The sequence below is a fragment of the Canis lupus genome, chromosome 28 (assembly GCF_011100685.1).
Source record: "Canis lupus familiaris isolate Mischka breed German Shepherd chromosome 28, alternate assembly UU_Cfam_GSD_1.0, whole genome shotgun sequence".
Taxonomy (NCBI): domain Eukaryota; kingdom Metazoa; phylum Chordata; class Mammalia; order Carnivora; family Canidae; genus Canis; species Canis lupus.
In genome coordinates this window covers 30,838,793-30,865,283 of record NC_049249.1, presented here as the reverse complement: position 1 = coordinate 30,865,283, position 26,491 = coordinate 30,838,793, and the positions used below count along the sequence as shown (strand labels likewise).

The window sequence follows — 26,491 nt, the reverse complement described above, 5'->3', positions numbered from 1 at the left end:
TGTGTGTGAGTGTGAGTGTACGAGAGTGTATGTATGTGGGAGTGGGAGTGAGTGTGTGCATAAATGTATATGAGTATGTGTATGTATGTACAAGTGTGTGTGCATATGTGAATGTGGGTACACGTGTGAGTGTAGGTGTACATGTAGGAGTATGTGTGTGAGTGTGCATATGTATAAGTGTGTGTGCAAATGAGTATATGTGTGTATGAATGTGTATGTGTGCAAGTGTATGTGATTATAAGCATGTATGTGTGTGAGTATATGTGAGTAGTATGTGTGAGCATGTTATGTGTGAAGTGTGTATATATGAGGGTATGTGAGAGCATGCGAGTGTGCGCATACGTCCATGTGAGCATGTGAGCGTGTGAGTGTGCACGCGCACACTACCTGAATGATTCTAACGCCAATGGGGACTGACCTTTGGACACTTCCATTGAGCCGCAGCCCCTGCCTTTTCAGGACACCAGCCTAATCAAAGCTTTCCTCTTGGTGAGAACATACTGCTGAGGGGCAGACTCCTTGGACTGCACACCAGGACCTGGTAAAACAGTTCTCGCAAACACTCTGGATGCCAGGGACTTTGAGAGACTGCCCGAGCCTGAGCAGCGGCCTCAGCATCCCCTTAGTCACAGATGCAGAACGTCAGGCTTGCCTGGACCTGCTGAGTTAGACTCTGCCTTTCGCAAGGTCCACGTGAGACCTGTGGGCACTCTCCAGTGTGAGAGGGCCTGCCCCAAAATACAATAATACAAAAATATGGAGGGCTCTAGAAGATATTCTGGTCGAATTATTTATAATTATACAACAATAGAAGGTGATGAATGCAGAGGCACAGATAAGCAAACTGCTTTTTCCATTCAGTGGACTATGACGCACTGGCAAAAATCACTGTGCTCATACAGTACTTCGGATGATACTCATGGTGCCACATTAAGTGAAAAGAGCCGTACCTTAAATTGTAGGTTCAAGATAATCATGTCTATAGCACATAAAAATGAATAACCTGCAGCTTTCCCAAATTATTGCTGATAATTTTTGTTTGTTTGTTTGTTTTTTAAGAGAGAGAGAGAGCTCAATTGGGGGTAGAGGCAGAGGGGGGAGAGAGAGAAACTTAAGCAGGCCCCATGCCCAGCTGGAAGCCCAATGCAGGGTTGGATCCCATGCCCCTGAGATCATGACCTGAGCCTAAATCAAGAGTCAGATGCTTAACCAACTAAGCCAGCCAGGCGCCCCAATAATGTGTCTTCTTAAAAGAGATCCCTGAGGTACAAACATAAGTTTATGCCAAAATAGAATGTTTTCAACAACCAAATTAAACAAGGTAAGAGGGTATTTTTTTTTCCTTTTTTTTTCCTTTTCTGTCCTTTTTGAACAGAATATTAAAACAGGTTTATCTCAGGGATGCCTGGGTGGCTCCCAGTTGAACGTCTGCCTTTGGCTTAGGGTGTGATCCCAGGGTCCCAGGATTGAGTCCCACATCAGGCTCCCTGCATGGAGCCTGCTTCTCCCTCTGCCTATGTCTCTGCCTCTCTCTCTCTCTCTCTCTCTCTATCTCTCATGAATAAATACATAAAATCTTAAAAAATAAATAAATAAAACAGGTTTATCTCAGGAATAAAAATGAAGCACTTAAACATTTTTTGAATAATGATTAGCACTTAAGTAAACAGCAAAGCAGTGCCAATATGTATTGAATATTCTGTTTAAAATAAGAATATGTAAGCAGCCTCATTGTCCAGGCCTGTTCTGCATTTTTGCTATGATGGAAGGTTTTTACGTGATTTATGGGCATTCCAAAGTGGCCCCATTTGGCCACCACCCTAGCAAGCACAATGGGTTCTTAATTTCCCGTCCTTACCCACGTTGCTCTGCTTCTCCTATTCATTTACATCCTCCTCTGAGATGGCAGCATGGGAGGGGGAGGCTGGACAGTTGGCTCTGGTGGGTACCGGCCGCCTCCTGAATTCTTACGGGGGAGTAATGGAATTCATTCAAACCAGACAGCTTAGCAGGTCTATCTGGCTAATTATACTGAATGTGGGAGCATACAAGAACTGTCCTGGGGCTGTGTAGGGTTATGGATGAAAGTCTCCATGATTTCAATCAGAGAGGCAGCCCTAAGTGTTGCCAAGTTGACATCTCTTGGGAAAAGAAACAGAAAAAAAGAAGTCAATGAGTACAGGGTAGACAATGAGCAGGAATTTGTATGTGTCCCCCTAAATTGGTTTGGAGACTTTAGGACAATGCCACCTGAGCCTGGAGGCACAAGATGGGTAAGCGAAGAGGCTGCTGAAAACCCCCCATGATTGAGACCTGGGGTGAGCAGCTCACGGCCAGACCCCACACTGCACCAGATCACCTCCTCGTGCCCCCCGGGAACTTGCATTTGGCCGGTTTTGGCAGCAGCAGGCTGGCACTTATATTTTGGAGACTGCAGATAAAAAGTACTCTCCCTCATGCTCTGGGACCCACGCTGCAGCCCTCCAAAGTGTGGGAGCATCTGCTCCTTTGAAAAAGGGAGCAGGGAATCTAAGGCGTTTTTAAAGGGTGGGGTCAACAGCCTGGATCCTGTGGGCATCCGAAGGCAGCTGCACTTCTTTCTCACGTTCTATTGGGCCTTTGGGCAATTTTTAAAGCACACCGTGCATTTACTTTTCTAGGCTCCATGCTAAACCTTATGCTTGTCACTTTCTCAGTGACATTTATACAGCTGTTGAACCAGCAGAACGTCCTTTGGCAAAGGGCTTCTGAGGCTCTGCCTCGTGGCCTGGGAGGCACATCTGAGCCCTGGTGTGACTCCACGGGCATTTTGCATTCCTGCTTTTCCAAAGACTCTCTGAATAAGAACCAGGCTCTGCCAAACAGCACTGAATTCCTATGGTCCCACACTTTGTCCTGCCACCTCCTCCTGTGAGGCTGGAGGCCTGGGACCAGGATGCGACCTCCTGGGAGCCCCTCTGGCTCTCAGATCCAGGGGCTCGCTGAGGCTCAGGTTCTATTTAACTGGGAGAAAAAGAAAACAGAGGAGTTTTTTTAAAAGAAATGCTTTCCAAGGCTAGCCGAGCCACACCTGATTCTCTTCTTTAAGAAACGTGCACTTAGGACACTATGGGGCTGTAAAACCTTTTCGGCTCATACAGAACAGGTGAGATCCTGTTCATTCTGCTTGCCTTTCCCCTTAAACACAGCCCCGACTTCCAGCATAATTAAGAAATGGAACTGAGAGCAGAGCAGTCGAGGCACTGGACCTCGAGATGGAGATCATAAAGTAGGGGAAATGTGTTCCTATTTTGCTAACGTTAGGAACAATAGACACGTGCTCAGAACACTCCCAAGCCAGTAGGCAAGAGAATGCTGAGACTCTACCTACCTTTCCCTGGGGCTCAGAGCTTGTTTATTTGCTCTCCAAAGTTTGAAACACACACACACACACACACACACACACACACACACACACACACACACACACGCTCTCACAGCGATCTATGGGGAAGAGCATATGCCCCTTGCTTTCAGAGCCTGTAGCAGGTTTTCAGAGCTAGAAACAGCTGATTGTAAATATTTATGTGTTGATCTGGCTGTGAAAAGCAAAGATGTTCTTGGAGCCTCTAAACTCAGAAGCAGATGAAGGAGAATGATTTCCCCACCCTGTTTCTGGCACTCGCAGTGCTCACTTCTGGCATTGTCACCAATGAGAGGAGAAAAGCAAAGCATCACAATGCAAGTTGCTGGCCCAGGACGGGACATGAGGCACATCCCCTTGCACAGGGCTCTCTGCCTGCCTGGTGACTCAGCAAGGGAATCACTGCTTCTTCTCCCAGGCTACCCAGACGAAATACTATAGATTTACAGCTCTGTCTTTGCAAAGAAAGTTCTATTTATTGAGCTAGCTTAGATGAAACAACGTGGTTAGCCTCCCTACCACCCCCACATACACACCCAGTTGATTTTTAAACCAAATGGAAGACATCTGGACCCCAATGATTGCAATAAATAAAACTGGCGCACACAAATCTTGCAAAATAAACGGGATAAGAATCAGGGGGACAGATCCTGCTTTGCATGTTGTGTTTTTCACTTTCGCTAGTTTAATAAATTTCCCCAGACAAACCGATCATTCCTGGCACCAAAAATGAAATTGTGCCCTGATGAAGTAATCTGTACAAATTTTCCATTGTATGATGCTCACAGAGCGAATATTTTCTTCTCCAAGAGGGAGAAAAGCAATACCAGATGGCTGAATTAATCTTAAACTGAAGGGTGTTTCGAGGGGAGTGTCAGTGCATCATCCCTGCAAGACCATCCAAAACCAGGACGTGGGAACAACAACCCTTGTCTGGTCAGGACAAGCAGGACAGTGCTGCTGGCAGTCGGAGATGCGGGTTCTCACCGTGGCTCTGTCATTAACTGAACACATGACCTGGAGCAAGCCACCTTCCCTCTCTGGGCCTCAGTGTGCTCTGTAAAACGAGACGCTGAACCACAGGGGTCACCACGTCATGCCCTTGGGGGTCAGGCAGATAGGGGCAGGAATAAAATAATTGGGTATTTGAGGCAGCTTCTTGCAGTGAAAACCCTCCTGGTCTATCTTCTATTACCCTACTGTTGCTAGACCTCAGATGGGAAGTATTTCACTTTCTGGAAAAAAAAAAAAAAGCTACTTTGTGCTGGCAAATGACAACTAACACCCGGGCTTCACTGATGGGCCAAACTGGGAGTGGTGAGGACTGGGGAGCCTCTGCCTGTTTAGAGATGCAGCCGTGCCATTGAAGATGCACCTGCCATTTAAAGATGCGGCTGCTGTGTGCTGTGTTAGAAACGTGGGCTCCGTGTTCCTAGAAGTTCGGATCTTCTGGCAAAGGAGAGAAATCCCAATGTTTGTGGTAAATGTCTTCATTTTAAAATATTGACAACTAATCAAAAGTTAATACAGTGCGGACCAAATAAACCTCACCTGTGGGCCAACAGGGCTGGACCCGAGGACTGCCGATTTGACAGCTCACCTGACCCCCGCCTTCCAGGGCAGACGGTCTCCTGTTAAATCAGCCTCCTCGCCTGAGCTGAAAATTACACACATCAATTTGTCCCTGCTCTCCACGCTAGAGCAAAGAAGCACTTGAGCTTGGGGTGATTTTGCTTAAACCAACAGCAACAGCAAATTACTTGATGCAGGGGATTTGCAAACTAAGTAATCCTTTCAACAGCAGGGACTACTGACTGTCCCTGACTTACAAGGGTGTGGCTTACTTTTTTTTTTTTTTTTTTTTTACTTTATAATGGTGTGAAAGAAACATGCATTCGGTAGAAAGTGTACTTTGATTTCTGAATTTTGTCCTTTCCCCGTGTATGTGACATGCGATATGATCCTCTCTTGTGATGCTCAGCAGTGCCAGCCACGGCCCCTGGTCAGTCCCAGGATCTCCAGGGCAAACAATGGGCACCGCTTACAGCCATTCTGTTCTTCTCTTCAGTGTTCAATAAGTCACAGGAGATGTTCGATACTTGATTTTAAAATAAGCTTTGTGTTAGATGATTTTGCCCAGCTGTAGGCTAATGTAGGTGTTCTGAACACATTCAAGGGGGGGGGGGTAGACGAAGCCATGAGGTGCAGTAGGTTAGGTGTATTACAATTGCAATTTCAACTTATGATATTTTCAACCTACTATGGGTTCATCAGGATGTAACCCCATCATAAGTTGAAGAGAATCTGTATTTTGCATTGTTGGGGAGTGTGGGCTTTTGAGGCAAACCCGTGTGGTCTCAGTTCTGCCGCTTAATTCCCTTATAGGCTTGCCTCTTGGGGTCTCAGTTTCCTTATTTACACAATAGGGATAGTAGCACTTGCCTTTCAAAGTTATCTTGCAAATTAGTCAACAAGGAATTGTAAAATGCTTAGCGTAGTGCTTGCCTAATCCATGGCCTTGGTTCTGTAAAGTTTCATTCTGCAAGAAAAGCCTTCACAAAGTCTACTCATGCAATCTGCAGCTCTTTAGTTACATAACTGCATGCTCACTAAGAGAATTCCAGAGCTAGGCACTCGTGCTGTAATAATTCTGTGGCCCCCAAGGCTCTCAGTGGATATAAACTGATCTTAGTAAAATGAACAAACTTGAAGACTCAGTGAGATGAGTCAGTGGATATATCTTTCTGACCCCACTTTGCAGGATGTCTGAAGCTCTCAGATGAGAGGGTCAGAGAGCCCGGAGGCTGTGCCTGTGCTAAGTGACCCATCACATATAGCTTTTCTCCTAGGATTCCCCAGAAATAAGCTTCATTGTGTTAGAACCTACTTTAATGGCCTTGTGACTCCAAATGCCTTAATGTGATTCATTTCTCCTTCAAAGTTTCAATGTCATAGTTTCTCAGTTCACAGTTCAGCCCAGTAAGATGCTTGCTCTGTTTTCTTTTATATGACAGGATAGATTCATTAATATTCTAAGATATTGGTTAAGAGATTTTCCTTAAAAAAAAAAAAAAAGAATGTAGATCACTACAAATCCTAGTGAGAATGTGGATCCACAGTGCACCTCTAGCCTAAAACCCTCAACAGAATTTAAGAAATGACAGCTATTTATTCTGCACAAAACTATCAACGGAAGATCATTAACATCTGATTTAACTATCCAATCTGAGTTACAATTTTAAAGGCCAATTTTGATGAAAACTACAGAACAAACTCAGTACCCACAGTGATTTTTAAAACAGCCTGCCTTCTCCCCAGTTCAGGAGCAGTGAGATTGTTTTGCTCAGAGGTAGGAGGCAAAAAGTCTATCTTTGCTGGAAAAAAAGAGAATTCTCAAAATCCTTGAAATCTTTTGAATCTTACATCAATCAATGATTCTTCTAAAATCTCTTTTAATGACAAGAGTTCATCACAATCAACAACCTCAAAAAGTATCAATTAATTCAACTAGATAATTTAGGGGAAAGGATTTAGGTCCTGATTTATCTTGATAAGCAGCTGTACATAATTCCTTTTCTTTGCTTGTATAATCGAGTCTCTTTTTCCTCCCTCTGCCTTCCTACTCACGCAGGTAGACATAGATCCCACTAGACTATAACCTCCATGAGGGCAGGACTTAAGCTAACTTCTTCACCCTTGAATCTGTACAGTTCTACACACTGATTGACTCCAATAAATATGTGCTGAATGAAGACTTAGCCCAAAGGTGTATTATCATCATACATTCCTTCTCTCACTCTCTCAACACCTATTTATTAATGGCCTCAAAGAACCAGAGACTTTGCTGGACCACAGTGATAGGAAGATACATAAGACCCAGCTCTTGCCCTGGAGGAGTTTTGTTTGGGATAGAAAAACTGGGAAAAACAAGAAAAGCTCCATGGAGGAAATAAAATTGGAGCCTGGAGGACAGACAGAAGGAAGAGGTTGTAAAACCACCTTAGTTATCTGGAATCCAGGGGTTAAAGCCATTCAATCCTGCCGTAGAACTGTCTATGATTCCAGGCATGATCACAGTGGCTATCAGCCTCAGAAAGAATGACTTACTCAAGTACCATTAACCTTAAGATTTAACAAGAATTGGGTGTGCTGGCAAGAAACTGAAAGCCATCTGTTAGACCAAAGGAGATTAGGTAAGCAGCGTGGGGAACGCTGGCTGAGCCAGGGATTGTTGAAGCCAGTACCACCTGACTGCTCCAGAGGGACAGAGAGAACCATCTTGACCCACTGTAGGAGGCCAGGTGGCCAAGCAGACCTGCTGGATACAACTCCGGAGATGTGCCATGAATTGAGAACCTACAGCTAGTCAGAGATAGAGTGAGGATCTAAGTAAAGGTGAGAAGTGCTCTGTAGCACAGCTGGGTGGACCTAGGTATGCGTCCTGACCCCACCACCTCCCATCCATGTGACCTAGGGCAAGGTGCTTAACTTCAAAAACTCAGGCTCACCATCTGTAAACCAGACAAGCCAGCAGCTGTCCAACAGCCCAACTGGGAGAACCAATCACAAAGTGTCCATGATATGCTGGACAAAGCGCCTGGCCCGTATTAGGCTCTCGGCGATGGTCTAACCTCTTTTCCCCTCCCTCTGCCTTCCTACTCACGCTCTTTCTCAAAATGACACTGCCTCCCCAAAGGGAATCAAAGTGTGGACGAGGAAATGAAGCAGACACAGGTACCAAGATAACAAGGATGAGAATTTCATGGCACCAGGATGGCTCCATGACCAAGATGGTGTCTGCATCCTCTGCCATTGTAAGTCCCACACCAAGAATAGTGCCCACTCAAGTCACAGGTGCTCAATAAATACAAATGAATGAACAAATTAATGAAAGGAAGGAATGGTAGGATAATACGGAAGCTGAACCAGATGATGTATACTCCTGAGTGCTCTATGGGGGCACAGTGATAAGCATCCCTTCTCTGCCTAACTAACTCCTACTCATTCTTTAGGTCTGTTTGAACGTTACCTCAAGGCCTACCCTAGCCACCCTCAGCAGGTATAACGGGCTCTTACTATACCTTATACCTGTCCTTCATAATACTTAACACCACTCTTCTTATTTATGTGATTGCCCAGTATCAACTACTTTTCTACCGGATTCTCAGCTTTACAGACGCAGAGGCTGTGTTCCCCATGCCTGCACTCACTAGGTGCTCAATAAATGTGTATAGTGAATAAATAGCTGTAGATCTGACAAGCAGGGAAGATTTCACAAAAGGAGGAGGAGGCAGGGATGCACCCAATGATGGAGTAGGGGTAGTCAGGCATGGGCTCAGAATAACATATGGGAGGGAGATGAGCTGGAGTGTTCATTCAATTCTTCCCTTACCACATCCCACCCTCCAGACATATACACAGTCAGCCAATCTCTCTCTCTCTCTCTCTCTCTCTCTCTCTCTCTCTCTCTCTCTCTCACACACACACACACACACACACACACAACTTCTTCCTACAAGGATGACCCCAGAATCCTCCCAGAGACTTCCAAACAGAAGTCCCTCTGTTCCCTAGGGACTGACAACCCGCTCCCATCCCCCAGACATCTGGGCTAGATTCCAGGGAAGAATGAGAGATGCTCTCAGAGTTCTCAGATGAGGTGAAGCTAAAGAAAGGGAAGGAACTAAAGATTCCAAGGATCTGAAGGACAGGTGCAGTGGCACTTCAATAAAGCAGAAAAGAAGAAAAGAGAAGACTAGACTGACTTAAGCAGGCTGTAGGAATGTAGGAATGACAGCAAGACCATCAGGTATGGAGTACCTCCAGCTGCCAGGCACTGTACTAGAAGATCTCATTACCTGGTCTTACTTCATCCCCCAGAACAACACAATGACATAGGTATTAGGTACATTTTATGTATGACAAATGGAGGCTCAGATAGGTCAAATTAGTGACCAAAGGTTAATACAGCCCTCTCTCTCTCTCTCTCTCATTAATGAATAGATAAAATCTTTTTTAAAATTGGTGAATTTTTTCCTTTTGTAATGGGGGGGTAGGGCAGAGAGAGAGAGAGAGAGAGAATCTTGAGCAGGCTCCATGTCTAGTACAGAGCCCGACACAGGGCTTGATTCCACAACCCTTAGGTCATGACCTGAGCCAAAATCAAAAGCTGGATGCTTAACCAATAGACCCACCCAGGTGCCCTATTGGTGAATTATTTCTAAAAAGAGCAAGAAATCACAGATTTTCTTAGCACAGTTGCAGTTATACAACTAACCGCCTATTTGTTTTTATACCCCAGTAGGCATGTGCCTTTCAGGATCACCACTGAAGCCCTAGGATCTCAGCACACTGCCTGGCAAGAAAAGTAACCAATACACAGCAACCAAATGAATATATAAATGGTAGAGTCTATTTATTCATTTCACAAACATAACTGGACTCTATTAAGTACTCTGGGAATAGCCCAAGGTCCTTGGGGACCAGAAAACAGTATGGCTATGAAAGGTCATGTCCTTCATCCCCTGTTTCTAGGCAGGGTGATACTTAAGCTTCCTAAGCCAGACGAGATTTCCATCTCATGATAGAAACGAGAGTACAGCCTTTATTTGAGGATGAGCAATGGGGAAAAGGAAAAGGAACCAAAAAGCTCATAATTAGTCTGAAAGCAAATATCAGAGGCAGGAAACGCAAACAGAAGAGGCAGACTGTAAGCTCCTTGTGTAACCCCAGTCCTGCATCTTCAAATAGGATTCTGTTCTGGAAAAAAAAAAAAAATGAACCAACAACCAACAACCAACTCAGGCACAATGCACAAAAAAGTACAGGGGGAGTTCCAGTGGCCACGAAGAAATTGACTTTGGGGGAAGAAGAGGTCCTTTTGTCGGTTCCTGGAGGCACGACCTTGGATCGTGGATCTTGGATCCTTGCAGATGCAGAGGAGGATCAAGGATGGTTAAAAGACAGAAGCCACTCTGGCTCACCCCACACATCTGACGCTGCTTGATGGCAAAGTCTTGTTAGGAATCATAAATGTTGCTCCTCACCCTGGAGAGAGCTATGAACAGTCACCATGATGGGAAGTGGTTTTGCATACCAGAGCATTCTGATCTATGGAAGGTCTAAGTCACCAAGATAGCTTTTGCTTTTTTCCCTTGTGATCATATGCCACAATGATCTGCAATATAAATATAAAAAATGCCCTCAAAATGGAGAAATGGCCTTTCACGTCACACCATTCAGGAAGCTGATAAAAGCATGGGCCAGATTCAGGAAAAGATAACATGTTAATTAAAAATAATTTTATTTGTACCTCCCAATGCCTTAGCAGAACATAAATGAGATGGTGAAATTTCAGTAGTAATGTCCATGTTGGAGAAACAACCAAAAAGGCAGTAGCCACTAACACACCCAGCATGTTCATCCGATCAGCCTCTACATGGGGTGCATGAACTTCAGGAGAAACCTTGAAGTCTTAATGAAGGATAGTGCCCAGCTATCTGCCAAGGAAGTGAACTTTTATGAGTTGTTATACTACCTAGAATATGATTTGTTAGGGAAAAACTGCCCTTCTAACCTGCCCCCAGCCTTAGTCCTGATTGGGGATCTCAGCCCACCCGGGAGAACAACATGTGAGATGATAGACAACATATAAATTGGTCTCTGCCCCTGGTTCCTGGCACAAAGCTCCGAAAGCACTTGTAAATTCCTAAGTGATATAGGCACTAGGTGCATCTGTTGTTCTAATGTGGTGACTCCGGGTGGGCCCCTGAATGGGGGCTGGTCACCAGAAAGGCCAAGCCATGACTAGAAGCTTGGGAATTTCTGCCCCACCTGCCATTCTCATTCAGAGAAGAGAGAGGGGTTGGAAAGAGAGTCCATGATGGATTATGCTTATAAGATAAAGCCTCCACAAAAATTCCCAAACTACAGGGTTCAGAGAATTTCTACTGTGGTGAATGTACCAAGAGGATGGCCCCAACTCCATGGAGACAGTCCCGTGCCTTATCTCTTATCTCAGAAGACCTTGCCTTATCTCTTCATCTGGCTGTTCATCTGTATCCTTTATCATATCCTTTAATAAACTGGTAAAAGTAAGTGTTTCCTTGAGTTCTGTGACATGCTCTAGCAAATTAATCAAAGCTGAGGAGGGGGGTCATGGGAATGTCAGATTTGTAGCCAATCAGCTAGAAGCACAAGTGACAACCTGGATTTGTAATTGTCATCTGAGGTTGGGTAGGGACAGTCTTGTGGGACAATGAGCACAGTATAAGATCCAGAAGAGTGGGGAACACAGGAGGAAAGACCAGGTTTTTGTACACAGAATGGACATTAATGAGCTGTGCATTAAGATCTGCTGTCCCGGAGGTGTTTGGCTCAACTGCTGACCAAGAGGGTGGCCATGATGGGTGCTGACCATGGCCAATCAAATCTTCTCAGCCCTGCAAGAGTGGTGAAGAGAAGGCACACAGACCTCACATGACATCCTGAGCCTGTGAGGCTGTTGTTCTGATTACTGCAGCCCCTCCAGACTCGGGACTGAAGAAGTGACCAGATACCTAAGGAGGTGGCTTCCCAAACTTTCCTCATGTCCTGGTTTCCCTGACAACAAACCTCTATCACCAAAGACCATCCGAGCTCATCTCTCACTTAACACTCCTAAGGAAACCAACCATAGAGAAGGCAAGAGTCACATGTATTTGATGCAAACAAGGGCTGTCTCCCCATTACTTACACCATCCACATTCAGAAAGGATTTGTTTTATGTTCATATAAGAATTGTGGGGTTTTTTTGTTTTGTTTTTGTATTTTTTTTAGAGAGAAAGAGAGTGTGAGCCAGCAGGGAAGGGCAGAGGCACAGGGAGAGAGAGAATCTTAAGCAGGCTCTATGCTCAGGGCAGAACCCAATGTTGGGCCCAACCTCATGACCTTGAGATCACAACCTGAGCCAAAATCAAGAGTCAGACACAACCAACTATGCCATCTAGGCACCCCACAATGGATTTTTTTAAAGTTAAGAGAGCCATTCAAATTTGAGAAAGCAAAAATGCCAATTTTTCATCTCCTGTGACCTTGGCAGACATCACTTTGATCAAGGGCCTCTATCAAGCAGCCAGCCTTAGGCTCAGGATCTTCCTTAAGACAACATCCAAGTAGCAACTTGCCCCAAACAACAAACTGAAATGTACCTGCTGGGCTCTTTCAAATCCTTTAATCCAAGATAGCACAAAACAGAACAAAAATAGAACTCTTCAGGTGTTACAAGATTTGGGTTCCAGGTCAGAGTGTGTCCCCCACCAGTGCTCTTATCTATTGGCCGAATTGGGACAACATCTGCCTCACCTGACTCTCAGAAACACATTTTTTTTTGTGAAAGTACTTTGTAAACAGAAATTCAACGAACAAATGACAGATGGTGTTAGAAACCAATGAGCAAAATTGCAGCCGACCTTAGACCCAGATCCATCTGCTGCTCAGCCCGACTTCAGCCTCCTTTTCTAACACAGCAGACACTTGTCCAACTCAGGATTTCATTTCCAGGGGTGTGGGAGACAGAATATCCTGACCAAAAGAACTAAATATCGAGTGAAACACAAAAGCAAGCAAACAATCTTTTCAACTTATCACTGAGTTGACACAAAGAGAAGAATTAATGAAAGCAAGGTTCCTCAAAATGAAAGGAAAGCACGGGTCTCAGATATAAGGAAACAGCAAAGCCAGACTGTGCCCTGAGTGTGTTCAGAGAAACCCACAGACCTTGAGCCCCTGCTTTGATGTCACCATGAGGCCCAGGGGCAAAGACATGGTCTCAGGTTTATCCGAGGTGGAGAATCTAACAGGAGACCCCTGAATAAACCATAGGTCCCAAAATCTTCAGAATAAATAAGGAGGAGACAATAAGGAGCCTTGCCTATCTCCATCTTTGTGCTGTACGGAGAGACCTCACAACTATCACACGCCTCTCACAGGTTTTTGCTGTCCAATTCCTGCTTCTCCTCTGGTCTCCACAAAACCTTATGTGGAGAATTAATACTGGATGGCCGTGGAGCAAGTAGTGCTCTCTGGAAAAATTCACCTTCAACCCAGACATCAAAATATTCCCCCAAAACAAAGTTCTAGGAAAAAATTAAAAGCCCAGAGTTAATGGAGTTGCCTGGACAGTTAAGCATCCAACTCTTGGTTATTTTGCCCAGGTCCTGATCTTACGGCCATGAGAGTGAGCCCAGCATGGGGCTCCCTGCTCAGTGGAGAGTCGGCTTGAGATTCTCTCTCTCCCCTCCCCATTCTGCTCTCTCTCTCTCTCTCTCTCTCTCAAATAAATTTAAAAAAATAAAATCTTCAAAAAAAAAAAAAAAAACAGAGTAAGAAAGCTCAAAACACAAAAGATTTCAGGGCATAAATAGGAAAAACTGACTCATAACTTCAGATAATATAAGGCACAGAATATAAAATAATTATTTGCAATGCCATTTAAGGAAATTACAGGGAAGCATGAAAATAAGGACAAAGAACATGCATTATAAAAAATAATGAAGCAGATTTTTTTAAAGGGCCAAACAGAATTCTATTTATTTTTTAAAAAGTGTAATTGAACTTAAAAACCCAATAGATTAAATAAGCATGTGAGACAATACTGAATAGAGAATGAATAAATTGGAAGACAGATTCAAAATTCTTCCAGAATGCAGTTAGAGGCAGAGGTGCAAAATATACAGGAGAGGTCGTGTGATGTGGCTAAGATGATGGGAGAGTCTTACTGGAGTTCCAGAGTAGAGGAGATAATAAAGAACCTTGAGGGACAGTGTTCAAACAGATAATGCCTGGAGCATCTCAGAATGTTGACAGACACAAACCTGAGACTTAGGGAGCCCAGTGAATCTCACGCAAGATATGTGAAAGGAAACCCACACCAAGACATGTAATAATAAAACTTCATGACACACAAGAAAAGCAAGATGCTAAGAGCACCAGAAAGGAAAAAACACAGTATTAACAAAGGAGCAGCAGTAAGACTTAACATCTGACTTCAAAAAAGCCAAAAACATTGGAGCAATAAATGTGAAATAGTATCTTCCATGTTTAGAGACAGTCACTGTCAAATTAGGACTCCATAGATAGTAAAGCTGTGTTCTAAGAATGAGGTCAAACAAAGGAAATTTAGAAAAATAAAAACAGGGCATTCGCCAAAAAAAGAGTATCAAGGAAGGAAATTTAAAGGCTCTATTTGAGGTAGGAGGTGGACGGCCTGAGGCGGCAAAGGGATGGTAAGCAGACGTATCAGGACGCACACAGGTCGCACATGGGTTATATATGGGTCACACACACATTGGCTGGTGCTTCTGTCGAGGGAGAGAGAGAAAGAATCCTAGATTGAAAACACCAGAGATCTACCAGATAAATGAGAATGCATTTATCAGAGGGAAAGCATTCAGTGTCTTCATGTTAAATGTTCAGAAGGGAATAACAAAGATATTAAATAACTTGAGACTTTGTTAACTATGTGTGTTAAACTACAGGATTGATAGAACTTCTAAAAGAAAGGAGGAAAATATGAAATTATAACAGGATTGTACAGGAAGGAAGGGGAAAACATTACGTAATGAATGATATAAATAAACCCCAACATAAATAAAGTTGAGTAATGACAAGAACTGTAATTAAAATTAGCTCCCCAGCTAAAAGTTCAAAAAAATTCATACACAAAACACAGAGCACAGTCATAGCATGGAAAAAGATAAAAGAAGCAAATATTAAGCAAGAAAAGCTGGTTTCAATAGTAAAGCCAGATATTCATTATTGTAATGACAGCATTAGAAATAAAGATGGTCATGACTTAATTATAAAGGTAGAAGGTAGATAGAACAGGAGGTATGACAATTCTAAACTATGTTTACACACCACTTCAAAATATATGAATCAAAAATGAACAAAATTACAAGACCACAGAACTATCACGTCTACTACAAAGGCAGAAGATTTTAAAGCACATTTTTATAATTGATGAATTAAGCATCAACAGAAAAATTAGACACATAAGATTTGGACAGCACAACAAGCTTGGTCTAGTGGACATATGTACATAGGTCCTGCAATTTTAAAATTTACATTCTTTTTTAAGCCATATGAAATGTTTATGGAAATGGACCATATGTTGAGCCACAAAGCTAACCTCAAGATCAAAGGATTGGTAATTTTCAGATCACATAATCTGATTACAACGTAGTTAAACTATAAATCATTTTAAAATTATAATAAGAAAAAATCATATATTTAGGATTTTTTAAAAGCTCTTTTAATTGACTTAGGAGTTGCAGAAAAAATATGAAAATTGGAAAATTTTCAAAAGTAAATTTAAGGAAAACCATGTATCAAAACTTACAGAATGTAGCTCAAGCAACATTTATGGGAAAACTTACAGCCTAAATTGCTCACGTTAGAAAATGAAGAAAGAACAGAATTATTGAGCAACACACTTAGGTTAACTCAATAAGTTAAAAAAGAGAGAGAGAGCAGAATAAATTGAAAGTTGAAAGTGGGAAATACTAAAGATAGCAACAGGGATAATGAAAAGTAAAGCAAACACATAGCTTAGAGGTTCATAGTAAAAGAGGGCATATTGAAAAGAGGAACAGATTAAGCTCTGGCAAGATAAACAAGAAAAAATTCAGGATAGAGGGTGAGAAAAGGCATATATAAGTAATACAAAGATGAGTAATGTAGATACTAATTTGAGAACAAATGGATATCATGAAATTCCTTGTATCAGTACATTTGGAAGTTTATGGGAAGAACTAAGCTCTAAAAATCCTTACAAATTACCAAAAATATCTTAAGAAAAAACAAAACACAAGAGCTTTGTAACTTTAAATTGAATCAGTATTTTAAATTCTAGGACAAAATATTTTAAGGGCCTACTTGCCAGATATCCCAAAAGGAAATAAATCATCTTACACAGACTCTTTGGGTTAATTGCAGGAATTAACACTTGTTTTATATTTTAATAATTAATGACTATAAATCACCACAATAACACAGTAAAAGGAAAAAAACACCAACTTATAGATGGATAAAATTCAAAACTTGTTCTTACAAATTAGAAATAAAAGAAACCTGATTAAAAAAAAAATAGTCTACCAAAAAGTCACATTTAATGGTAAGATGTTTAAAACAACCCCTTTATATCAGCAATAGGACAAGGATGCTTGCTATCCCCACTTCTAGAACACTATAGGGAGGTCCTAGCTAGTGAATATAAGAGAATGAAATTAAAAGGCTTAAGAATTGAGGGCAGCTCAGGTGGCTCAGTGGTTTAGTGGCACCTTCAGTCCAGGGCCTGATCCTGGAGACCTGGGATCAAGTCCCACGTCAGGCTCCCTGCATGGAGCCTGCTTCTCCCTCTGCCTGTCTCTCTCTCTCTCTCTCTCTCTCTCTGTCTCTCTCTCTCTCATGAATAAATAAATAAAATCTTTTTTAAAAAAAGGCTTAAGAACTGGAAATGAAAAAATAAAACAGTTATTATTTGTAGGTAAATAGATTTTCTTTGTAGAAAACCCCAGATAATTTACATATAAGTAATTAGAATTACTAGGGGAGTTTAGCAAAACTTCTGCATTAAAAAATCAATATACCAAAGTCAATTATATTCCTGGATACCAGAAATCACATAGAAAACATAATTTAAAAAATAAGATTTACAGTAGTAATATGAATATAAAGTATCTAAAATGGATGTGCTAACTATGTGGAAATTCTTTAAATAGAGGAGTATAAAGCTACTAACAGACATTAAGACCTAAATAGAGAACTATACCATCACTTGGATAGGAGGATATCACATCTCCCCAAATTGAACCATAGACTCAATAAAATGTCACCAAAATCTCAATTAGGATTTTCATGGAACTTGACCAGCTGATTCTAAAATGCATAGAGAAGAACAAAGGGCTGAGAATTGCCAAAACACTGAAGAAGAAGACTGGAGATGTGGTAGGCAACCCTCTAGTTCTAGTGATAAAAGAATTATATTCCCCAACACCTTTGAAATTAGATGTGGTCACGTGACTAGTTCTGCCAATGAATACAAGCAGGGCTGATATGAGTCACTTCTAAGAATTTAGACATGATGTGCAATTCTCCATGCTCTCTTCTCTCTCATGAAACACATGTTTAGATGACAAAAGAGCCTGTGTCTGGGCCCCTGAGGTCTACAGTTATACATGTCACATAAGCAAGACACAGAATTTTTTTTTTTGAGAGAGTGAGTGAGTGCAAGTGGAGGTGGCAGAGGGAGAGGGATAGAGAGAGAATCTTAAGCAAACTCCACTGCCAGCACAGAACCCCACATGGGGCTCAATAATCTCATGACCCTGAGATCATGACCAGAGCTGAAATCAAGAGTCAGATGCTTAGCCAACTGAGCCACCCAGGTGCCCCAAGAAAAATTTTAAGCCACTGACATTTACACCCAAAGACAGCCCAATCTAGCCTAATATAAGGATTTTATCTAGTAAATCTCAAGTTTCTATTATTTTAAAGTGATTAGAACACTGTAGCATTGCTGTAGGACGAAGCAAATAGATCCATGGATCAGAAAGGAAAAGACCCATCCTTGTGTGAACAGGAAATATGGCAGAGAGTGTGTTATAGATCAGTGTAAGTCAATAACTAGTCCTGGGAAAGATGGGTACCCATATGGAAAAAATAAAATCCGACCTCTTCTGTATAGCATACACCATACCCAGAAATCAACCTTGGATGGATTATAGACCTAAAAGAGACAACAAAACTGAAGAGCAATTAGAAGATAACACAGCCTTGAGGTTGGAAGACATATTTTTATAAAGATACCAAGAGTACTAACCATAAAGAAAGGACTGATAAAACTGACTGCATTTATTATTGAGGATCTTGTTTATCCAAATATATAAAAAAAAAATCCTACATTAGATACTGGCTTGACCACCACTGTAAAGAATCCTGAGAAAACCTGAAGATGGCTGCATATATCATGAGATGAAAATTCACTCAAAAGGAAAGGTGGACATTATTGGCTGAATTTTCATTTTGACCACACACACACACACACACACATTGTCCAACCCAGAAGAATATGCACTAAGGTGTTAATACTAGTGACTTCTGGGCAGTAGTAACTTTCTAATAGTACACATGTGCTACTTCTGTAATAATAAAACAATTATTAAAATGAATGAATAAATAAAAGAGTGAATATACAAATTAAATGTGGAAGGCAAAACCTACCAAATATAAAGGTAATGAAAAAGACAGACACAGAAAAAGAAGATGTTTGCCGCACAAATAGCCAACAAAGAACTAATATCCAGAATTTTTTTTTCAAAAAACCTGTAAGTCAGTGAAATAAAAACAGGTAACCTAATTGAAAAAATAGGTAAAGACAGGAGTAGTAATGTCCTATAAAGTGGAAACCTAAATTCCATTAAACTTAGAGGATAATGGTCCAGCTCCAAAAGATACATATCATACTCCAGGGCTGCCATCACACCCCCCAGACCAGCAAAACCTAAACTCTGATGGCACCAAGTGTTAAAAAGGCTGGGGCAGGAGGAACCCTCATAATCTGCCAGTGAGATTGTAGGAACGGTTTGGCATTGTTTCTGAAAGTTGAAGATGAGCAAATGCCCAGAAATCCTCCTGCCAGGAACACATCTGAGAATTATTTTTGCAATAAGTACACCATGAGTTCATATCAATACAGTTCATAATTGGTACAAGTTGCAGATAACCCAAGTGTCCACTAACAGAATTTTTTTTTTCAAAAACTGGGATAATCGTGCCCTAGAATATTATACAGTAATGAAAATGAATGAACTTCTACCATATGCATTAATAAATAGAAGGATCTCAAAAACAATGGTAAGCAAAAGGAACAAATCATACAAGTATATTCTATATGACTTTATATATGTAAAGTTCAAAGATAGGCAAAACTAAGCAGTATTTTGTTTAGTAATGTGTATGTGTGTGTGTGTGTGTGTGTGTGTGTGTGTGTGTAAGACTACCTAGAAAAGCAAATAACTTATTTTTAAAAATTCAAGATAATAGCAACAGTGAGAGAGAGAACAATAAGCCACCATGAAGGGTCATATTGGATTTCTAAGAGCATGTTTAAATCCTATTTGTCTTAATCCAGGTAGCAAGTACATGAGGATCTGTTTTTTTTGTTATGATTTAATATTTATTAATACTATTATTTAACTTATTACTATTACTGTTATAACTATTATTACTATGTTAATATTATATAAACCATACAGATATATTTTATATGTGACTTTGTACATATATCTCACTGTTAACTAATTATCCCTATAAAACAACAGCAGGGTACTAAGAAAATAATACAGTCCAAGAACAAGTGCAGGTTAGATATAGCCAGCCACCAAACCATTCACCCTGTATCTGGGGACTCTTCAGCCATTCATTTGGCCTTTAAGCAAGTCCCTTAAAAAAGGGAACACCAGTTCAAGTCTCCCAGCCCTGGTCTCCTTTTGTTGTGAAGCCTACCTGTAAAAGCTCCATGATCACAGGGCAGGCACTGTGCATGCCAGGGCTACAGGTACCAGGCTGAGCCACATACTAGTGAACCCAAAGTACTAGACGTGGGTTTTAGGAAATGCTAAATATCATAATTATGGAGACTTTAAATTGCATTTTTATGACGGCAGTGATTTGTTTAACCAGAAAACAGAAGCAGTGCTCCTGAAAAAAAAGCAACAAAGGAAGCCTACCCAAACATCACCTCATTATTCAAGTGCAACGAACTCCAACTAATACTTAATTACAAGAGGCATTTGGAGGCTGCAAGTAGAATAAGACATGGCATTCTCTCGAGGCACTTGATTGATTTCTCAGATTATAAAATTCAAGCCACCGAGAATTCTAAAAACATTGATTTAGCAAGAGAGAGCCCAGGGAGCACTCAAGGCTTGTAATGAGAATAAATACAGAATAAATGAAACTGGCCAGGTTGCCTGTTACAGATTTACACTAGGACCTTTTTCAAGCTTCATTGCTACTTTTTTTTTCCTAGCGTAACTATTTCTTAAGGGTGAAAAGACAGACCTCATTGCTTTATCTCCTATACACTGCAAAACACACAACTGCAACTCTGTGACATTTGTTATGATGTTTTTGCATGATCTGTACAGGCTCAGAATATGCTAAATCAGGAGTTGGATTGTTTATATTCTTTGGAAATTATTAGCAATGACGCATGCCCCAGAAAGGTGAACATTAAATACATTTGTTAAAAAGTTTTTTTGAGGGAGAAAACAACTACATTGTGCTTACATGATCAATTGTAGATCTCTTCAACTAACATCTCACACTAAATATAAGGTAGGTAGATACTGATGCAAAGTAACATCTAAGGGCCTGGGTTTGAATACTAGCTTTGCTATTTATTGCCTATGGGACCTTGGACAAGATACTTAACCCTCTGTGTCGTACCTGCAAAATGGGGTTTAGAATAATATCTACCTCACAGGGTTTTCCTGAGAGTTGAACAAGAAAATACATTCAGAACAATTTGGTAGATGCCCAGAATATAGTAAATGCTCCATAAATGTCAGCTGTATTCAGTCAGAAAGCTTCTATGCTTACTTAGTTCACTATTGTTCACAGGAAACTGAACTTCCCTTGTGTCCCTTCTATTGCAAATGGCAAGCTTATATTTTATACCCGTGTCCACACCATCTGACGTCCTACCCATGAAATTTGAACATAACCTGTGCCCACAAACAGATGCTTGGGCCAGAACTAATTTAACCGTTCTTTTCCCACTGTGATTTCCAAGATGAGAAAGAGAACAATTACTCACTATAGGACACTAAGAGCCCTTCCCTATGAGATCAAAATTACTTCCAGGAATCTGTGCAAAAAAACAGAAAACGGGAAAGGTGTCAGAAGCCTGATGACAAAGAAATATATTAATTTTTAAAAAGATTTATTTATTTGAGAGAGAGAGGAAGGGAGGGAGGGAGTGAATGTGCATGAACAAGGGGAGGGGCAGAGGGAGAGAGAGAATCTCAAGCAGACTCCACACTGAGGGCAGAGCCCAATGTGGGGCTCCATCCCAGGTCCCTGAGATCACGACCTGAGCTGAAATCAAGAATTAGACACTTAACCCACTGCACCACCCAGGCGGAAATATCTTAATTTTTTTAAAAAGACTTAAAGAGGAAATTGGAATTCTGGAAATTAAAGACCCAAACATCTGCCACCATTGGTCCTGACAAGATTCACAGAATGGAGCATGATCTCCTGAGAGTGCTCACCATTTTCCTACAGCGGGGAAGAGAGGAGTTAGTCACACAGCCACTGGTCTGCAGACACAATATCAGGGTGATACCCACGCCTACAGTTTGGTCTCAGAGTACACAGAGCCAGTTAGTGTCCTGGATGAACCCCTCCTACACTGTCTTGACTTCTTTACCGGATTGAGTTCCTTGATGATAGATGCCACCTTATTCACCTTTGTAGCCTCAACACAAAATTTAGTGCCTGGAACTCAGGAAGCAATCAATAAATGTCAGCTGGGTGAATGGATGTCACTCTCCTCAAGGTCACCACTGGAAGTGATGGACGTGAGACTCAAAGCATGTACATTCATTCATTCATTCACTCAAACATGCATGAAGCTACTCAGACCTCCCAAGTGCCATGCTCTCTGCCTTGCACAATGACACCTTCAGCGAGTCTAAATTTTAATAAGGCATATTTGCCAAAACCTCACCAAGAATTTTAACAGACTGAGCAAGAGGCTGTGGGTGGGGGTGGGGATGAGGTGCTATTCTGGTAACTGATTAAAACCAACAACAACAAAAAAAAGCTAGGTTTTCCCTTTTTTCCCCCCTAGAAGCAAAAATAAGGGCTTTGCTATAAAATAAAATAAAATAAAATAATAAAATAAAATAAAATAAAATAAAATAAAATAAAATAAAATAAAGTCTTTGCTGTTTGGGTTCTGCTTCCTTTGGTGTTCTGGGTTTACTTCTCTCTTACTGGTACTATTCACCATTCCCTTCCACTCCTATTTCCCAAATTTGGCATTTAGTTTAAAGAACAGCCTCATGGGAGCTCATTAGCATTCTCAAACCTTCCTAGAGGCTGGGGTGGGGGCTGTCAAGGAGTCATATACTGCCCAGGATAGGTGGGCAGAGCCAGCCACCGTGGATCCAGGGGGAACAGGTGGGGACATGGAGGGGAAGAGCCAAATCTAGAGAGCGGCCCAAGCCACAGCACTGGTCCTGCCAGATCTGTCCCTCTACCTCTCTGTGATTTTCTCAGAGTTCCAGACCTCCATGGGCATCAAGGGGTATGAAACTTATTCTCAGGGACTAGCAATTTCACTGACAGCAGAAAGTTACTTAAAGTGGATCTACTCACAACAGAAAGCAACCTTTCCTATGAAATAGCACAAAAGAGCCTTTACTGAGGTTACAACTAAAAAAAAATGAACTACAACTTATGAAAACTTTATTTTATCTTATATTTAACACAACATGGGTTACAATTGCAACTAAGCCAGTTTCTAGCACAAGGAGTAAATCAAGTTTTGATTTTATATGCCTTTGATTTTCAAATCCGTCTCATCCTGCTGGATTTACTTCTTTTCAATTATTAAACAGGTCTTTGGGTCCAGCAGTTCTGCAACATCACTTTCAGTGACTTCATGAAATCCTCAATCTTTCTCAGGATGTGCACTTTTCCTTGACCACCAACTCACAACGTGCTGGCACCGCCCTGTCAAATTAAAAGATCCAATAGCCACTGAGAACTGAGCACAGGTGGCAGGTTCCCACCAGGAGGAGGAATAGATGTTTGAGAGCAGATTAATTTTAGAGGTAGGTGATTCATTTCTATATATTTCCTTTCACAGCATGTTGACTGTAGCTTCCCCATGAAATCTCTCAGCTCCAAAGAATCAGATAATGATAATTTGGACATTGAGTACCCTGATGTCCACAACCCTCTCATTTGCAGCAGGCTCAGTCTATTACTGTACCAATCACCAGAAAAAGAGACTTTGGAGGCCAGGGTCCCAGTTTCTTTTATTGCAGCTTTCAAAGGCTTTTTCCTGCATCGATTGCATCAGCTGCCATCCTTATCACTCAGATCCTTGGAAGAGGAGAAACCAGCATAGCTGAGGTACTTTTCCAATCACCAACACAAGCCTACAGCTTTGGGGAAATGAGGCCCAGAGGTGAAAGCTCATTTGCGTTCTACAGTGCCAAAGTAGGTCGTGGATTCAGTCAGTTCAGTGAAAAAAAAAAAAAAAAAAAAAAAAAAGGCAGCAGCAGCAATGGCTACTTGTCAATTCAATCAAATGGTTCATCTGGTCCACAAGCCAGACTGCTTTCCTGGGAATGAGTATAAAGCTACGTGCATGTAAATACAGGGAATGATAAAGCTCCTAAGTCTTCCCAAGACACTCTTTGATGGCCAGTGATGATAGAACAAGGATGCCAAAAGTCAAAACCCTGCAATCCAATCAGATTCCAAATTTCTACCCAGGGGAGGGATGATGATGTAGTTTCCTGATTTTAGCTTGTGTTTCATCCATTAGAGATGCTGTGATTCAATGAAAGGTCATCTAACTGTACGTAGCTAAATATCTGAATCTAAAGAAAAATGACTTTATTCCCTATGATATGACAACATACGTTTTTGTCAATGAGTAAGAATCTGGCCTGCAGGATTTTGAAAAATATGTGGACTCCACACAACATACATGCACACACACATACACTTACTGGAAGTAATGATCACCATCACCACCTGAGGTTATAGGGTTGAGAGTTTTATCATGAAGCTATTCAACAGTTATTTAGCTCCTGCTCCATGCTTAACCAGGTGTTATGCTCAGCTTTGGGGAACAATGAGACAGACTTGATTCCTGGTCTTAATGGAATCTAGAGATAAAAATAATTATTAAAAAAAAACCATGGGGGTGTTAGGAAAGGAACAAATAGGCTTTTGAAAGAGAGGATGATGGATGGGGTCAGAGAGGCATGAGCTTGCATAAATCAGGAAGATGAGATGGAGCTAGATACGCAGAGAACATGAGAGAGAGAGTCTACAGTAGGAGACAGCAGTGGAGCCCTGAAAGGCAGAGAGCCTGATACAACCCTGCAGGAACTGTCAGGTCCGTGTGGCTGGAGTGGATCATGGTTTGAGATGAAGCTAGAGGGTTAGGCAGGAGCTAGATTTTTTTTGTTTTTGTTTTTGTTTTTTTAAGAGATGGGTAGAGAGAGAGCCCACGGCAGGGAGGAGGGAGAGAGAGAGAGAATCCCAAGCAGGCTCCATACTCAGCACAGAGCCCAACATGGGGCTTGATCTCACAACCTGAGATAACGACCTGACCCGAAATCAAGAGTAGGATGCTTAACAACTGAGCCACCCAGGAGCCCCAGGGGCTAATTATACGGTTTTGTGGCACGTGGTTATACTAAGACTTTTAAAGAAAACAGTAATCACAAATCAACTGGTTGCTGTGCAAATGGTCGGGAGATGAGCAAAAGTAGAAGAGCCCAGGAGTATACAAATACTTTGTAAGATATATGAATGGTAAGTATTTTCTTCCTTTGATTTTTTTTTTTCAAATTCCAAGTAGTTTCTATCAGTCTGTAATTGTCTTTTTCTTTTCATAATGATGTCTTCTGAAGAGCAAAACTTTTACATTTTGGTGAAGTTCAATTTGTCGTTGTTTTGATCATTGGTGCTTTTGTGTTCCTTCTATGAAATTTTTTACTATCCCCAAGTACAAAGATATTCTTCTACATTATCTGCTAGATGATTTATAGATTTAACTTTTAGTAGATGTTTCACTTAGAGTTCATTTTTACATATTGTACGAGGTAGAAGTCAAGGTTAATTTATTTTTCATACTTTATTCAGATTTTCTAGTACCACTGATTTTAATCTTTCCTTTTACCACTAAATTACCTTGGCAGCTTTATCAAAAATAAACTGACCATATATGTATGGATCTATTTCTTGGCTCTATTCTGCTCTATTAATCTATCTATCTTTAAGCCATAGTACCTTGGTTACTGCAGAGTTATAAGAAGTCTTAAAATCAAGTTCTATCAGTACTTCAAATTTTTACCTACTTTCTCAAAATTGAGTATTTCAGGGTCCTTTGAATTTTTCCATAAATTTTATAAGCTGTTGTCAATTTCTACAAAAAGCATTTTGAATAGTATTGTTATGAATCTATGGTTCAATTCAGGAAATATCAACATACAGGTCTTTCAATTATTAAGTTTTCTCACATATTCATAAGTTGATGCAATTGTAAATGGTACTTTTACAATCTGTACTTCCTGTTTCTTGCTATTACATAGAAATAAAATTGATTTTTATATTGGCCATGTACCTGTAATTTTTCAAATTGCTTATTAATTCTAATGTGTTTTATAGATTTCCTAAGATTTTCTAAATAATCACATCATCTGCAAATAAAAATAACTACTTCTTCCTTGCTTATTTTTTTCTTGTTTAATTGCACTGACTAGAACCCCCAAACAACTTTTAACAGATACAGCAATAATGGACAACCCTTTATGATATTTACAATCCAAAGCGGAAAGTATTTGGTCTTTCCACCATTAGGTATAAAATTAGCAGGTTTTTCACAGATGTCTTTTATCAAACTACAGTTCCATTTTATTTATAGTTCAATAAGAGCTTTTATCATGAATGTTTTTTTCTACATCTACTGACATGATAATATGGTTTTCTCCAGCATTTTGTCAATTTGGTGAATTGTAACAATTGATTTTTAACTTTTAAATCAATTTTGCACTCCTAGGGTAAACTCCAATTCTTTTGTATATATTTCTGGACTTACCTTGCTAATTTATTAAAGGCTTTTGTGTCTATATTCATGAGAACAATTGCCCTATGATACCTCTGTCAAATGTTGTTTTCAGGATTATTCTGTAACCTTATTTGTATAGTCTCAAATAGAATTAGTTGAGAAGTGTTCTATCTTTTTGAAACTTTTATGTAAGATTGATATTACTTCTTAAATGTTTGAAGATA

At 40.8% G+C, this 26,491-nt stretch overlaps 1 protein-coding gene across 4 annotated transcripts in view; it reads right to left on the bottom strand.

The window, feature by feature from the left end:
* PLPP4 (phospholipid phosphatase 4) overlaps window positions 1–26,491 on the bottom strand; it is a 118,211-nt gene that overhangs the window by 11,470 nt on the left and 80,250 nt on the right. The gene's annotated exons all lie outside the window — the stretch shown is intronic.